This window comes from Giraffa tippelskirchi, chromosome 6 (assembly GCF_054371585.1).
Source record: "Giraffa tippelskirchi isolate mGirTip1 chromosome 6, T2T-mGirTip1v1.2.pri, whole genome shotgun sequence".
NCBI lineage: Eukaryota > Metazoa > Chordata > Mammalia > Artiodactyla > Giraffidae > Giraffa > Giraffa tippelskirchi.
The window spans coordinates 34723787-34741960 of record NC_137280.1 but is presented as its reverse complement, the minus strand read 5'-3'; the positions used below and the strand labels follow the sequence as shown (position 1 = coordinate 34741960).

The 18174-nt window shown below is 38.0% G+C and overlaps 1 protein-coding gene and 1 long non-coding RNA gene across 3 annotated transcripts in view; both read right to left on the bottom strand.

Moving 5' to 3' along the window:
• Positions 1-18174, bottom strand: part of ZNF704 (zinc finger protein 704) — a 236692-nt gene that overhangs the window by 149641 nt on the left and 68877 nt on the right. The window lies entirely within an intron of this gene.
• LOC145511591 (uncharacterized) lies at positions 1347-7818 on the bottom strand. Its single transcript, XR_014057978.1, has 2 exons — positions 7102-7818; positions 1347-6810 (listed from the first exon to the last, which is right to left on the bottom strand). It is a non-coding gene; the product is annotated as an uncharacterized LOC145511591 (long non-coding RNA).

Sequence of the window (18174 nt, the reverse complement as noted above, 5' to 3'; positions counted from 1 at the left end):
GGCAGGTAATTTTTTATACAACAATATGCAACTGAGTTAACTACAGTGCTATTTCTAATAAGAAATAAATGGAAACAAACTAAAATGACCAGGTAATGATTGAAGTAAAAAGTCTACAGACATGATATAATTCACCCATTAAAATTATGCTACAGACAAATATAGATAAATATTTGTGGAATATGCAGTGTATTCATTACAATACATATTTTTAAAGTTTAAAATACTCTGTGCTATAAAAGCATTATTTGGAATAAATATGTCTTTTTATATGCAAATATAAAAGAGTGAGTAGAATTATACATAGAAAGGTGCTAACAGTAGCTATCACCAAATCACTGCATTAAGCGTGTTTTGGGGTTTTTGGTTTTATTTCTTCCGCTGATCTATACTCACAAATTGTTTAAAATGACTGTGTACTGCATGATAATAAAAAAGCACAATTAAATGCATGAGTAAGAGGAAAAGAACAACAACAACAACATAGAATACCACAATAAATTAAGGAGGTCTCATTCATTTCTTTTAATCAGTTGCCTTCTATGTGCCAGGATGAAAACTGAGAAGAGTTATTTGGTTTAATTTGACAGGAAAGAAAGTGGAAATGAAAGTGTCTGTCACTCAGTCGTGTTCGACTCTTTGTGACTCCATGGACTGTAGCTCACCAGGCTTCTTTGTCCACAGGATTCTGGACACCAGAATCCTGGATCCCTTCTGGATCCCTAGGGACAGCGACTGCATTAGCTAGTGACACACCATCATCTCACTTCACCCCTGTACATACTCCTCTCTCACCAGCGCAGAGCAAGAACAGGAGGTCCTTGTTAATTACCCCTTTACCCCAAAGTGCAAGTAAGTTTGCACAGGCAAGAATACTGGAGAGGGTTGCCATTCCCTTCTCCAGGGGATCTTCCTGACCCAGGGATCAAACCCAGGTCTCCTGCATTGCAGGCAGATTCTTTACCATCTAAACCACCAGAGAAGTCCCAAACAGGAAAGGAACAACCGGTTAACTAAGACAACGTGGCATCACCTCTTCATCAGTGGAAGAAGGGTAAGTGATTAGTTCTGACTGGCTAAATGCACCTGATAGTATACAGTATAAATAAAGAAAGGAAAGAATTTCAAAGACTGTTGCAAAGACATCATAATTATTACAAATGGATAGGATTAATAGCCAACATCTGAAATTGATACATGATACAAAAAATAAGGAAACTGAAATCAATTGGACAAAATAGAGGTAAAAACTTACAAAAATAAGAGGGACTGAGAAGAGTAAACACAAATAGACAAGATGTGTACACAGGACAGAGGAAGAGAAAGGTATTACTGCTAAGGAAATCTTTTTCTTTTTTTTTTTTAATTGAAGGATAACTGCTTTATAGAATTTTGCTGTTTTCTGTCAGACCTCAACATGAATCAGCCACAGGCATACATATATCCACACCCTTTTGAAACTCCCTCTCATCTCCCTCCTTATCCCACCCCTCTAGGTTGATACAGAGCCCCTGTTTGAGTTTCCTGAGCCATACAGCAAATTCCCATTGGCTATATATTTTATATGGTAATGTATGTTTCCATGTTACTCTTTCCATACATCTTACCCTCTCCTCCTCTCTCCCCATGTCCATAATTTTATTCTCCATGTCTGTTCCTCTTTCCCCTTTGGTAACCATACATTTGTTCTCTATGTCAGTAAGTCTATTTCTGTTTTGTAAATAAGTTCAATTGTATCATTTTTTTTTAGATTTCACATATAAGTGATATAATATTTGTCTTTCTCTGTCTGACTTACTTCACTTGTATGAAAATCTCTAGGTCAAGCCATGCTGCTGCAAATGGCACTATCTCATTCTTTTTTAATGGCTGAGTATAAAAATTTATTTTAATTTTCCAACATGTCTCCTTTATCCCCAGGAAGAAAGCTATGAACTTGAAGCAGTAGCTCCTAGACCAAGGAACTCAAACAGTAAAACTACCAAGGTCTTTGCAGATATGTGCAGAGTTACTTACAAATTCTGCCTTTGTTTGAACACAAACAAAGTCTGTGTCTAGGTACAAACCAACAAATGGATATTAAAAAGCTTTGAATAAGTGAACCATTGGTGGTAAATGTAAAAAATGATGAAACTGCAACTAAATTTGGAGGCTCTGAGTTAGGATTATTTTCCTTGCCTGGTCTCTATGGTTCAATGAGTAGAATTCTAAGGAACTTTTTTTCATGCAAGTTTATGAAAACACATTTGAGGAGCCACAGCATAAATGTATGGTACATGAAGCCCCAGGTGGCACTAGTGGTAAAGATCCTGCCTGCCAATGCAGGAGAGGTAAGAGATGTGGGTTCGATCCTTTGGTCTGGAAGATCCCCTGGAGGAGGAAATGGCATAGCAATGCACTCCGGTATTCTTGCCTGGAGAATCCCATGCATAGAGGAGCCTGGCGGGCTACAGTCCACAGGGTCACAGAGTCAGACACGACTGAAGTGACTGAGCATGTACACACCCACACACATGGAGCATTGTGTGGGGATAGAACTGCAGAGGGTGAACACAGAACTGAGAAAGCCTGCATTCAAAACCAGAAAATGAATGACATCTTACTTCCTGGATGCAGAGAGGATCCAGCTGTCTCTCCCCCAACCCTCAATATACACGGAGAACCTACATGAATAGCATCAGAGATAAGCAGCTGGGACAGCCAAGAAACGCCAGCACCCCAAAATGTAGACAATTCAAATGAATGACCCTTGGGTTTCTGAATGGAGCTTTTTCTTTCTAAAAAATGTTGTTCATAGTGTTTAAATGGCACAGTATAAAAATGGCACTGTGACTTGTAATTTCAAGATATAAAATGTGAAACAGAAAACAAGGGGTTATAAATCAGCAGGAGACCAATTAAAATACTTAGACTGTCATTCAAAAACATTCCACAGAATGTAATAAAATGAGTGGGTGGTTGGTTCTATTTTAATAACTGAAGGCTGCAGGAAGATTTTATTTCTTCAAACTATCAGCCAAATATATCCAGGACTGGCTGGAACATGGAAAACACAGTTTTACATTATGTTAAGCTAAAAAATAAAATGTCTCAGAAGACTGCATCTGAACAGTGTTCTGATTCACAGCAAGGCTCACTTGAGGATAAACCACCCTTTATATGCAGTATTTTGTGCAGTTAATCTCATAATCAAATTGTATTCAGCTGTTATTCTACAATTTTGTCATAAACAAAAAAGCAACCAATGCTTCTCAACGAGGGTGGGCTGATATTTAGGGCAGGAGAATTCCTCGTTGTGGTGGACTATTTTGCACAACTAAAACTGCCTCTGAGACATTTCCAAAATGAAGCAGGGCAAAGGCTAACAGAGTTTTGTCAAAAGAACACACTGGTCATAGAAAACATCCTCTTACGACAACACAAGAGATGACTCTACACACGGACTTCACCAGATGGTCCATACCAAAATCAGACTGATTATATTCTTTGCAGCCCAAGATGGAGAAGCTCTATACAGTCAGCAAAATCAAGACTGGGAGCTGACTGTGGCTCAGATCATGAGCTCCTTATTGCCAAATTCAGACTTAAATTGAAGAAAGAAGGGAAAACCACTAGGCCAATCAAGTATGACCTAAATCAAATCCCTTTTGATTCTACAGTGGAAGTGACAAATAGATTCAAAGGATTACATGTGACAGACAGAGTGCCTGAAGAACCACGGACAGAGGTTCACAACACCGTACAGCAGGTGGTGATCAAAACCAACCCAAAGAAAAAGAAATGCAAAAAGGCGAAATGGCTGTCTAAGGAGGCCTTACAAATAGCTGAGAACAGACAAGAAGCAAAAGGCAAAGGAGAAAAGGAAAGATACACCCATCTGAATGCAGAGTTCCAAAGAATAGCAAGGAGAGATGAGAAAGCCTTCCTAAGTGAACAATGCAAAGAAATAGAGGAAAACAATAAAATGGGAAAGACTAGAGATCTCTTCAAGAAAATTGGAGATGTCAAGGACACACTTCATGCAAGGATGGGCATGATAAAGGACAGAAATTGTAAGGATCTAACAGAAGCAGAAGATATTAAGAAGAGGTGGCAAGAATACACAGAAAAACTATACAAAAAAGTCTTAATAACCCAGATCACCACAATGGTATGGTCACTCACATAGAGGCAGACATCCTGTAGTGTGAAGTCAAGTGGACCTTAGGAAGCATTACTTCGAACAAAGCTAGTGAAGGTGATGGAATTCCAGTTGAGCTAGTTCAAATACTTAAAGATGATGCTGTGAAAGTGCTGCACTCAATATGTCAGCAAATTTGGAAAACTCAGCAGCGGCCACAGGACTGGAAAAGGTCAGTTTTCATTTCAATCCCAAAGAAGGGCAATGCCAAAGAATGTTCAAACTACTGCACAATTGTGCTCATTTCACATGCTGGCAAAATTATGCTCAAAATCCTTCAAGCTAGGCTTCAGCTGTATGTGAGCTGAGAAGGCTGTATATTGTCACTTATATGCAGAGTACATCATGTGAAATGCTGGGCTGGATGAATCACACAATGGAATTAAGATTGCTGGAAGAAATACCAACAACCTCAGATGTGCAGATGATACCACTCTAATGGCAGAAAAATGAAGGGGACTTAAAGAGCCTCTTAATGAGGGTGAAAGCAGAGAGTGAAAAAGCTGGCTTAAAACTCAACATTTAAAAAACTAACATCATGGCATCTGCTTCCATCACTTCATGGCAAATAGAAGGAGGAGAGTTGGAAACAGTGACAGATTCTACTTTGGGGGGCTCCAAAATCACTGCTGACAGCCATGAAGCCATGAAATTAAAAGACACTTGCTCCTTGGAAGGAAAATTATGACAAACCTAGATAGCGTATTAAAAGCAGAGACATCACTTTGCTGACAAAGTCCATACAGTCAAACCTATGGTTTTTCCAGTAGTCATGTATGGATGTAAGAGTTGTACCATAAAGAAGGCTGAGCACTGAAGAATAGATGCTTTCGAATTGTGGTGCTGGAGAACTCTTGAGAATCCCTTGGACTGCAAGATCAAACCAGCCCATCCTAAAGGAAATCAATCAGAATATTCATTGAAAGAACTGATGCTGAAGCTGAAGCTCCAGTACATTGGCCACCTGATGCCAAAAGCCAACTCACTGGAAAAGACCACCTGATGCTGGGAAAGGTTGAAGACAAATAGAAAAGGGAGCAGCAAAGGATGAGATGGTTAGATAGCATCACTGACTCAATGGACATGAGTTTGAGCAAACTCCAGGTGATAGTGAAGGACAGGGAAGCCTGGTGTGCTGCAGTCGGACATGATTTAGTGGCTGAACAATGACAACAAGAGGTCACTAATGTTTTAAATTGCCCACAATTTAAATATGAAAAACAACCTCTCATCTGTGACCATAAAAGAAAAGCCACTCTAAAATTAGAACTACACAAAGGACGGCCCATTAGACTGAAAACTTCATCCTGGCTCAACGTGTGGAGGCTCCAATATACCGCTTGATTATTTTACCAATTTCTTATTTGTGATCCCTGTTACAGGCATTCAGTCAGTGACTACTAGGTTTATTAGGGCTTTTAAAAATGCTACTGGGGGATAGCTACTGGGGGGATGCTACACTGATATTCCTTATGATCTGCATAACTCTATTCTATTAAGAAAGAATTTTTGAATAGAAATATGATTTTCAAACCATCATACCAAAAAGGAGAAAAGAAATCAACATCTCTGTAACTCTGCCCTATCCCAGCTGAAGGTTAATTCTGATAAGATTTAAGTCATAGTTTGAATTCACCTTGCCTATGAGTAGAAGGAACAGCATTATATTCAGTCATACATGGCATTAAAGAAAGATCTTACAGCAAGACTAGTCTGACTCATAGGAGGCCATGGCGAGTTATGATTTTAGAAAGACTCTCCCACTAACCAGAAAAAAAGTGCATTCAGGCTAAGGAATTTGCTCAGTGAAATAAAGAAAGTAAAAATGCAAATATACCAGGCTGTTAAGCATATACAAGACTGTTAAGCATATACCAGGCCATTTTTGCTTAACATGTTACTCAAAAAAAAAAAAAAAAAAAGCTACAGGGATGTAACTATCAGTAGTGTGATTAAACTGCAAACATTGAATAGTTCACCACTGAAATAGGTAAGTTCAGTTCAGTTCAGTTCGGCTGCCCAGTCGTGTCTGACTCTTTGCAACCCCATGGGCTGCAGCACACTAAGCCTCCCTGTCCATCACTAACTCCCAGGAAATAGGTGAAGCCTGAGTATATAAAACTTCATTCCTCCTCAACAGACTAGTTGCCTGCTGTGGAAGTTTCAAGCTTGGGGATCTACCTTGTCATTTAACGAAACGATCATGATTGCCTTTGAAGCAGTCATCCCATGCTTTTCCTCAGCACTTCTGGCTTTTGATGCTGCAGCTCTGGTGAACGCGAAGAACAAAGAGGCAGTGGGAATTCCCTGCTCTCTGAGAAGACACGGCTCTGTGTTCCTGAGTCCACAACCTGAGACCAACACTAACTCAATAGCAGGGTCTTTAATGAAATCACGGGGGACCCAGCCTTGATCTAATATGCCCTCTTAAATAACACAGGAAAGGTTTCTTGGGGGCAATTTCAGTCAACTCAGGGAAAGAAACCCCCCAAGAGTCAAGGAATGAACCTTAAAACTAGAGTTTGGGATTAACATAAACATACTGCATGCATGCTAAGTCACTTCAGTCATGTCTGGCTCCCCGCAACCCTACGGTCTGTAGCCTACCAGGCTCCCCTGTCCATGGGATTCTCCAGGCAAAAACACTGGAGTGGATTGCCATGCCCTCCTCAACATTAACACCCTACTAGATATAAAATAGATAACCACAAGGACCTACTGTATAGCACAGGGAACCATACTTAATATTTTGTAATAACCTGTAAGAAAAAAGAGGGCTTCCCAGGTGGCTCAGTGGTAAAGAATCTGCCTGCCAATGCAAGGAGACACAGGTTCATCCCCTGGGTCGGGAAGATCCCCTGGAAAAGGAAATGGCAACCCACTCCAGTATTCTTGCCTGAAGAATCCCATGGACAGAGGACTCTGATGGGCTACAGTCCATAGGGTCACAGAGTTGTACACTACTGAGCACACACGCATGATAAGTAAAAGGAATCTCAAAGAGAATAGGTATGATGTATATGTATAATTGAATCAGTTTGCTGTACACTTTAAACTAAAACATCAACATTGTAAATCAACTATACTTCAATTAAAAAAAAAAAAACTAGCTACTCCATCTTTCTCCCTATAGGATTACTAATTTTTGTTTCTTTCTCACTAAATTTGAAAATTTGTCTTCATTTGTTTTTCATGTCCAAAGGTAAAGGAAAAAGAGCAAAGATAAAGTGTTCTATCCATCGAATAAAACATCCATTTTCCCAAATGATCATAATTTTGACTAGAGTAACAGTGGGCTTTTTAATATTTCCTAGAATGGTCAGATTTACCTGAAATTATTGCCTGCCTTTGACTTTCAGCTTTCCCCCTTTACTCTAGGATTCTTGCTGGGATCCTGCTCATCTCCACTCAGCAATGCATCACACTGGTTGCACTGATCACCCCCTAAGCTTCCACCTGCTATCACCTCCCACCTTTGATCCTTTGCCATCATCAGTGGAGTCTTCAAACAGCACTGCTGTGTTCTCATTGCAAAAACAAGTGCACTCCTCAGTGGAAAAATACCACATTCCAGCTTGGTAAAGCAGGTGGTGTGTTTCAGAGGATGGAGCAGAAAGTAGTGTCTCTTCCTTTCAAACAAGAAGGAAGACTATTAGCGCATCAGCAAATAAAGTCTTGCTCGATGAATTTTAAGTGGTGCCTCACAAATGAAAATGTGGCAAAATCTGAAAAGTCAGCTTTTAGAGAGTGCTTCAGTCCATTTTACAATCCCAAACTCTGAACTTTCTTTTAAACCAATCTTCCCATCTTTCAAATAATGTGGAAAGATTTTCAAGATGCTCATACTTCTTTTTGCTCTGTGAGATAGAAAACCCTGACATTGGCTTAATACAATAACCATCATACTCGGCACTACTCTGGCACATACAGAGCAGATGCCTGACGTGTCTTAGAGGTATCATCCGGATGAAATAGCCTGTTTCATTGTTATCCCAGGCAGGCAGAAGAAGAGGCTTGTGTTTTCACTGTATCTGGATAATTAGAATTTATATAATTAAATTACTCAGAGTCTGGGAAACAAAAAGAAAGCAGCAATCATATTTGGATTTTGAAGTTTCAGCTATAGGCTCAGAAAAACTTAGTTTTCTTTCTTTTGTTTTTTCATTTCTATTCTTGGAAGAAGGTTTTTTCCCTCTATTAAGGCTGGTTCCTCTGCAGCCAAATAGGACACATGGAGTTTCAATAACATGAAGACAAAACACCATAACCAAGAGTGGGAACTGTCCCTCTGCCACTGACAGAACTTTATAAATGCAGGGAATTCTGCCCAGTTTTGATTGGGGCTAATAAAGAAGACTGACTGACACCAAGCAGAGAGATGTCCTTCATGGCAAACAGCTCAGCGCTGGGAAAGTTCTAGATGTGACAACTGCTATCCTGGGTCATGCTGTCATCAGACTGATGCCATAGACACACAAAGAGATAGTTTTTCATTTTTGCACACAGTTTCACCACACACAATGAAGCAATGGCTGAAGCAGAAGTTACTTTTCTTTTTTTTTTTTTTTGCCACAGATGCTGGAGCAAACTTGCAAACTGGCGGATTCACATTTGAGATCAAAGGAAGCCAACATCAGACTCAGTCAGCTCAGCTGGGCATGATTTCGAAGGAAGTGCAAGCAGCTTTATAATTCCAACATAATAATGTCTCCCTCTATTTACAAGGGTGGTAGCAGAAGGATTGATTCAGTACATATAGAAAATTCTGAGTCTGGAAACATCAAACACGTTAATGAAAAGCTGTGGAAACCTGCTCCTTACTGGATGTGTTGCTCTGGCCTCCTGCTTGTCCAGAGGGTACGCACTAACCTTGTCTCTGGGTGACACATTCAGGTGGCACCAGCGGCGGCTGCTCCGTCACCGCTACGTGGAGTTTGTCATGACCTGATGAATGAAGCAGGGAATCCTCATGGCCAAGAACAACGGATAAAAGCTCGTTTAATCAGATTCCTATAGAACACCAACTCACTGGAGAAAAGTGTGTGGTTTTCTTTTTTTTAATTGAAACATATTAGTTGATGGATGTTAGTTTTAGGTGTACTCTTTAACTATTTGACATTTGCATATATTATGAAATGATCACCATAGTAAGTCTAGTAATTATCTGTCCCCATACAATGTTATTACATTGAATAGTATTACTGACCATATGTCTTATGCTGTCCAGTACACCCCTGAAGCTTACTTATTTTATAACTGGAGATTTGTGCTTCTTAATCCCCTTCACCTATTTTCCCTACTCTCCCAACCCTCCCTTCTGGCAACCAGAGGTTTGTTCTCTGTATCTATGAGTTTATATTTTGTTTTGTTTGTTTTGATACACATATATGTGCGATTATGTGGTATTTGCCTTTGTCTGACATTTCACTTAGTGTAATAACGTCTAGATACATCCATATTGTCACAAAAGGCAAAACTTCATTTTTTTTTAATGGCTAATGAAATTTCGTTGTGTATATATGCCACATCTTCTTTATCCATTCACCCACCAATGAACACTTAGGTTGCTTTCATGTTTGGCTATCAGAAACAATGCTGCAGTAATGGAATGCATATTATCTTTTCAAAGAGTGCTTTCTTTCCTTTGGGTAAATACCCATAAGTGGGATTCCTGGATCATATGGTAGTTCTATTTTTAATTTTTTGAGGCATCTCCATGCTATTTTCCATAGTTGCTGCACCAACTTACATTCCCACCAACAGTGCACATGGGTCCCCCTTTCTCCACATTCTCACTAACACTTGTTATTTCTTGTCTTTTTGATGACAGTTATTCTGACAGGTGTGAGGTGGTATCGCATTGTGGTTTCAATTTCCATTTCTCTAATGATTAATGATGTTGTGTATCTTTTCATGTGCCTGCTGGTCATCTGTATATCCTCTGCCCATTTTTTAACTAGATTGTTTGGGGGTTTTTTGTTGATATTGAGTTGTATGAGTTCTTTGTATATTTTAGATATTAACTCCTTATCATTTGCAAACATCTCCCATTCAGTAGGTGGACTTTTTGTTTTGTTGAGAGTTTCCTTTGCTATCCAAAACTTTTTCAGCTTTATGTAATCACATTTGCTTATTTTTGCTTTTGTTTCACTTGCCTGAGGACACAGATCCAAAAAAAATGTTATTACCACTGATGTTGAAGAGCATACTGCCTGTGTTTTTTTCTAGAAGTTTTATGGTTTCAGGTCTTAGATTTAAGTTTTTAATCCATGTTATTTTTTTCTACATAGTGTGAAAAAGTAGTCCAGTTTGATTCTTTTGCATGTAGTTGTCCAGTTTTCCCAATACCTTGAAAAGGCTGTCTTTTCCCCATTGTAGATCCTTATTGCCTTTGTCACAGATAAATTATCCATAGAGTATGGACAACCCAGAGTTCTTTTCTGGGTTCTCTGTTCTGTTCCATTGAACTATGTGTCTGTTTTTGTGCCAGTACTATATTGGGTCTTTTTTTTTTTTGGTATTTTAAAAAATTCATTTTTTTAATTGAAGTATAGTTTTTTATTTAAGGTTCTTATTGGTTATCTATTTTACACATAGTATCAATACTGCATATATGTCAATTCCAATCTCCCAATTCATCCCACCCCACCTTTCCCCCTTGGTATCCATACATTTGTTCTCTATGTCTATGTCTCTATTTCTGCTTTGTAAATAAGATCATCTATACTTATTTTTTCAGTTTCCACATATATGCATTAATATATGGTATTTGTTTTTCTCTGACATGTCTGATAAAATATGTGAAGTATAGTTGATTTACAATGTTGTGTTAATTTCAGGTGAACAGTAAAGTGATTTGGCTATATATATTTTTTTTCAGATTCTTTTCCCATAAGGTTCTTATAAAATATTGAATATAGTTCCCTGTGCTATACAGTAGCCTTGTTGTTAACCTATTTTACATTTAGTAGTATGTATATGTTATTCCCAAAATCTTAATTTATCCCTTTCCCCACCTTTCCCTTTGGTAACCAAAAGTTTGTTTTCTATGTCTGTGAGTCTGTTTCTATTTTGCAAATAATTTTATTTGTATCATTTTTTTAGATTCCACATATAAGTGATATCATATTTGTCTTTCTCTGATTTCACTTATATGATAAACTCTAGGTCCATCCATGTAGATGCAAATAGCATTACTTCATTCTTTTTTATGGTTGAGTAGTATTCCATTGTATATATACACCACATCTTCTTTATCCATTCATCTGTCAATGCACATTTAGGTTGTTTCCATTCTAAATAGTGCTGGTATGAATATTGCAGCATATGTATCTTTTCAAATAAATGTTTTCTCAGGATATATGACCAGGAGTGGGATTGTAGGATCATAAAATAGCTCTCTATTTTTAGTTTTTTTGAGGAAACTCCATAATGTTCTCCATGGTGGCTGTACCAATTACATTCCCACCAACAGTGTAGGAGGGTTCCCTTTTCCCCACATTCTCTCCAGCAATTTATTATCTGCAGCCTTTTAATGATGGCCATTCTGACTGGTATAAGATGACACTGCATTGCAGTTTTGATCTGCATTTCTCTGATAATTCCTCATGTTGAGCATCTTTTCCTGTGGCACTTGGTAACAGCATGTTATCATACTGTTTTGATTACTGTAGCTTTGTAGCATAATTTGATATCAGGTTCATGATGCCATCAGCTTTCTTCTTTCTCAAGATCACTTTGGTATTCTGGGTCTTTTGTGTTTCCATACAAGTTTTTTATTTGTTCTAATTCTCTGAACAATGTCATTAGTATTTTCATAGGGATTGTATTGAATCTGTAGATTTTCTTGGAAAGTATGGTCATTTTAGCTATATTAATTCTTTCAATTCATGAGTAAAGTATATCTTTCCAATGTTTGTGTCTTCTTCAATGTCTTTCCTCAACATCTTTTAGTTTTTCAAGTACAAGTCTTTCATCTCCTTGGTTAGATTTATTCCTACATATTTTATTCCTTTTGATGCAATTATACATGGGATTTTTTCATTTCTCTTTTGACAGCTCATTGTTAGTGTATAGAAACAGAATAAATTTCTGAAACTTTATTATTGAATTCATATATTAGTTCTAATAGGTTTTTTTTTAATGTTGTCATTAAGTTTTTCTATATATAGTATTTTTATGTCACCTGCAAACAGTGACAGTTTTACTTCTTTTACAATTCAAATTCCTTATTTCTTTTTCTTCTCTGATTACTATGGCTAGGATTTCCAATACGATGCTGAGTAAAAGTGTTCAGAGTGGACATTCTTGTCTTGTTCCTGATGTTAAAGGAAATTCTTTCAGCTTTTCACCACTGAATATGATGTTGGTTGTAGGTTTGTCATGCTGTTGTCGTTCAGTCGCTTAGATGTGTCTGACTCTTTGCGACCCCATGGACTGCAGTGTGCCAGGCTTACCTGTCCTTCGCCATCTCCTGGAGTTTGCTCAAACTCATGTCCATTGAGTCATTCGTCATATATGGACTTTATTATGTTCAGGTATGTTTCCTAATACCTAGTTTGTTAAGAGTTTTTAATCACAAATCGATGTTGAATTCTGTCAAAATCTTTTTCTGTATCTATGAATGACTTCTATTGTTCAATTTGTTAATGTGATGTGTCACACTGATTGATTTGTGGATACTGAGTCATTCTTGCATAACTAGGATAAATCCCACTTGATAATAAGCATGGAAAAAGTGAAAGTGTTAGTCTCTCAATCATGTCCAAGTCTTTGCAGTCCCATGGACTAGCCAGGAGTAGCCAGGCTCCTGGAATTTTTTCAGGCAAGAATACTGGAGTATGTAGCCATTCCCTTCTCCAGATGATCTTCCTGACCCAGGGATAGAAGGTGGGTCTCCTACATTGCAGGTAGATTCTTTATTGTCTGAGTCACCAGGGAATGTAGTCCTGAATTTGGTTTGCTAATATGTTGAGGATTTAAGCCTTCCTCAGTGATCAATGCAAAGAAAGAGAGGAAAACAATAGAACAGGAAAGACTAGAGATCTTTTCAAGACAATTAGAGATACCAAGGGAACATTTCATGCGAAGATGGGCATGAAAAGGACAGAAATGGTATGGACCTAACAGAAGGAGATTTTATGAAGAGGTGGCAAGAATACACAGAAGAACTATACAAAAAATATCTTCATGACCCAGATAACCACAGTGGTGTGATCACTCATCTAGAGCCAGACATCCTAGAATGTGAAGTCAAGTGGGCCTTAGGAAGCATCACTATGAACAAAGCTAGTGAAGGTGATGGAATTCCAGTTGAGCTATTTCAAATCCTAAAAGATGATGTTATAAAAGGGCTGTACTCAATATGCCAGCAAATTTGGAAAACTCAGCAGTGGCCACAGGACTGGAAAAGGTCAGTTTTCATTCCAATCCCAAGGAAAGGCAATGTCAAAGAATGCTCAGACTACTGCACAATTGCACTCCTCTAACACGCTAGCAAACTAATGCTCAAAATTCTTAAGCCAGACCACAACAGTATGTGAACCGACAACTTCCAGATGTTCAAGCTTGATTTAGAAAAGGCAGAGAAACCAGAGATCAAATTGCCAACATCCATTGCATCATAGAAAAAGCAAGAGAATTCTAGAAAAACATCTACTTCTGCTTTATTGACTACGCCAAAGCCTTTGATTGTGTGGATCACAACAAACTGTGGAAAATTCTTAAAGAGTTGGGAATACCAGACCACCTGACTTGTCTCCTGAGAAATCTGTATGCATGTCAAGAAGCAACAGTTGGAACTGGATGTGAAACTACAGACTGGTTCCAAATCGGGAAAGGTGTACGTCAGGCTGTATATTGTCACCCTGCTTATTTAACTTATATGCAGAGTACATCATGCAAAATGCCAGGCTGGATAAAGCACAAGCTGGAATCAAGGTTTCAGGGAGAAATATCAATAACCTCAGATACACAGATGGCACCAACCTTATGGCAGAAAGTGAAGAAGAACTAAAGAGCCTCTTGATGAAAGTGAAAGAGGAGAGTGAAAAAATTGGCTTAAGACTCAACATTCAGAAAACTAAGATCATGACATCTGGTCCCATCATTTTATGGCAAATAGATGGGGAAACAATGGAAACAGTGATAGACTTTATTTTCTTGGGTTCCAAAATCACTGTAGTTGGTGACTGCAGCCATGAAAGTAAAAGACACTTGCTCCTTGGAAGAAAAGCTATGATTAACCCAGACAGCATATTAAAAAGCAGAGACGTTACTTTGCCTACAAAGGTCCCTGTAGCCAAAGTTAATGGTTTTTCCAGTAGTCATGTATGGATGTGAAAGTTGGACTGTAAAGAAAGCTGAATTGATGCTTTTGAACTGTGGTGTTGAGAAGACTCTTGAGAGTCCCTTGGACTGCAAGGAGATCCAACCAGTCCATCCTAAAGGAGATCAGTCCTGGGTGTTCATTGGAAGGACTGATGCTGAAGCTGAAACTCCAATACTTTGGCCACCTGATGTGAACAGCTGACTCACTGGAAAAGACCCTGATACTGGGAAAGATTGAAGGCAGGAGGAGAAGGGGACGATGGAGGATGAGATGGTTGGATGGCATCACTGACTCGACAGACATGAATTTGAGCAAGCTCCAGGAGTTGGTGCTGGACAGGTAAGCATGGCGTGCTGCAGTCCACCGGGTCACAAAGAGTCAGACACTATTGAGCGACTGAACTGAACTATTCATTTATTTTGAATAAATCAGGAACATTGGCCTATTCTTTTCTTGTGGTGTCTTTGTCTGGTTTGGTATAAGGGTGATGCAGGCCTTGTAGAATGAGTTCTGAAGCATTTCTTCTCCTCACTTTTTTAAAGAATAGTTTAAGAAGGATAGATGCTAACTTCTTAAATATTTGGTAGAATTCACCTATGAAACCACTTGGTTTTGGACTTTCATTTGCTGGGATTTTTAAAATCACTGACTCAATTTAATTACTGGTAATCATTCTGCTCATATTTTGTATGTCCTACTGATTCAATCCTGGGAAACTAAGTTTTTAGGAATTTATCCACTTCTAGTTCATCCATTTTGTTCATAGTAATCTCTTATGAAATCCTTCGAATTTCTGTGGTGACAGTTATAACTCTTTTTTTGTTTTTGATTATATGGGCCCTTTCTCATTTTTTTCTTGATGAGTCTGGCCAAAAGTTTATCAATTTTCTTTATCTTTTCAAAGAATCAGCTCTTAGTTTCATGGACATTTTCTATTTTTTATTTTTCAGCCTCTATTTCATCCATTTCTACTTCAATCTTTATGATTTCTTTCCTTCTACTAACTTTGGGTTTTGTTTATATTTTTCTAGTTCCTATAGGTGTAAGATTAGAGTGTTTCTTTGAGATTTTCCATAGGTAGGTTTGTATCACTATAAATTTCCCTTAGAACTCCTTTTGCTGCCTCCCACAGATTATGATTGTTATATATCCATTTTCATTTTCTCCAATCCTCTTACACTTTCAAACCCCTTTGATTTCTTCAATGATCCATTGGTTGTTTAGTAGCATACTGCAAACATGTAAAAAAGCTTTCACGTGTTTGTGCATTTGCAGTTTTTTCCTTGCAGTTGATTTCTAGTCTCATTCTGCTATGGTTGAAAGAGATGCTTAATATGGTGTCAAAGTTCTCAGATTTACTGAGACTTGTTTTTGTGGTCTATCCTAGGAAAAAGTGTGTTTTTCAAATAATGAGAAAGAAAGCTTACTTAATTCTATACAGGATAGACCTTGGTACAGCATACTATACTTTAAGCAGACATTCAATAAACTTCTAAGTGGTTATCCAAATAGTTGACTCTTGAACAATGCAAGGTTTGGGGCACCAACCTCTGTGCAGTTGAAAATTCATGTATAACATTATCGTCAGCCATCAATATATATGGTTCCACATTTCTGGATTCAACCAACCACCGATTGTGTAGTACTTTAGTACATATTTATTGGAAAAAAAAATCTGTGTATAAGTGTACCCATGGACTTCAAACCCATGCTATGTTGTTTAAGGTCAACTGTAATTGATTTTAATAAAAGTTCTCCAATAGGCAATGAACCAATGTTTTCAGGGTAGAAAGTGTGAGCAACAGAATGTGCTTACTTAGCTTATAAATATATCAGCTCTGCTTAATGGTCTTTTTGTTTTTATAGAGAAATAGTTGAAGTATAAAAAGTGTAAAGATATATATAACATACCACTGACTGATATATCAAGGAGCATGATGACTTTTTGCATATTCATTACTTAGTTACAAAAAACTATTGACGATTTAGTTTAGCAAACTGACACTTTGAAATCTTGAGTTGAATATATTCATATTTTTGAAATGGTTTTTTATTTCTTTTTAAACTTAGGAGATTGCTGAGTCTTCTAGCTTTGAAGGAGATAATAAAGACCCAAACCTTCTTGGTTTCTATTATCCAGTCTGATTATATCTATGGGAAGTGTCTATTTCACAAGATTTGGACAGTGTTCAGAGAAGGGAAACTCCCTAGCTAGCTCGAGAGAAGCTGAGACACAGCCAGAAAGTAAACCTTCCAAGGGGAAGAAGCACGGACAGTGCCTGGCCCTGGACACATGGGAAAAGGTCAAAGGACTTCCTAAAGATCAAAAAGCAGCAGAACCCCAAATTCCTCCCTCCTAACCACCAGTTCTGTTTTCAAAACTACTTTATCTCTAATATAGAAACATGCTCTTCAAGAACTTTCTTATTCCTTTATAATTCCTTAAAATTATATTTTTTCCTGAAGTGATCTGAAAGTGACAGGAGATTTGTTTTTTACTTTATTTTGTTTAAATTGCCTACAGAGAAAGGGACAGTTATTACTTGAATGTGAAGATGAATTTGAAACAACATATTGGTGGAAAATCACAAAAATTCATTACTTCTCAAGTTTGCAGCAGTTTCTCTGTAAATGCAAATGTTAATTTTCACTCTGTGTCATTATCTGTAGATACATGGAAAATATGAGTGCATAGTTTACTCATTAGCGATGAATCAAAACAGACAAATAAAGCTTGTTTTAGCTCTGAAAAATAAACGTGGGGGAACACAATTCTTAAATACAGCTTTCCCCAACCTTTTCGGGGGGGAAACATAACTTTCAGCTTTCTGTGAAGATTACAAAGCACAATACAGGCTAAATGCCATGCTCCCCATGCCTCTAACCCTCCTTATAAGTGTGGTGCAGCTGTCTGGCACTTTTGCCAGTGATAGCTCTGTGTGATCATTAACACTACCTGCTTAGTATTTGTGAAATTACATTGTATGTGCAAAGAATTGAGGTGATATTTTGAAACCCACATGGTTAATATATTTACCAATTCGTGGTTAGAGAGCATGGTTTTTCCAAAAACAGTTCACAATTACAAGTATTTAAGATTCAAAGTTGTGTTTTATTCAATGGCTTTTGCATAACTTGGTACAGTGGTCACATTCAAGTAACCTCAAAGGTTAGAGTTATCCTGATGAAATCAATCCCAGGGAACAAAAATGCCAAGTTTGAAGCTCCAAGACTTTGGTCACCTGATGTGAAAATCTGACTCGTTGTATAAGACCCTGATGCTGGGAAAGACTGAGAGCAGGAGGAGAAGGGGGCAACAGAGGATGAGATGGTTGGATGACATCACTTATTCAAAGGATATGAGTTTGAGCAAACTCCGGGAGATGGTGAAGGATAGCGAGGCCTGGCATGCAGCAGTCCATGGGTTTACAAAGGGCTGGACACGACTTAGCGACTGAACAACAATATGATTTGATGAAATCTCATATTCTGAAGATGAAAGCCACATTTTATTTATTTTCTAGTACGTGATCACAAATTGGATATAGAAAATAGCAGATAACCTTATGATATGTTACTCTTAGAAAGGGGCAGAGAAATTAGGCAAATCTATCAAGTGACTGATGTAGGAAAGTGACTGAAAGTGATGATTTAGGAAAGGGGA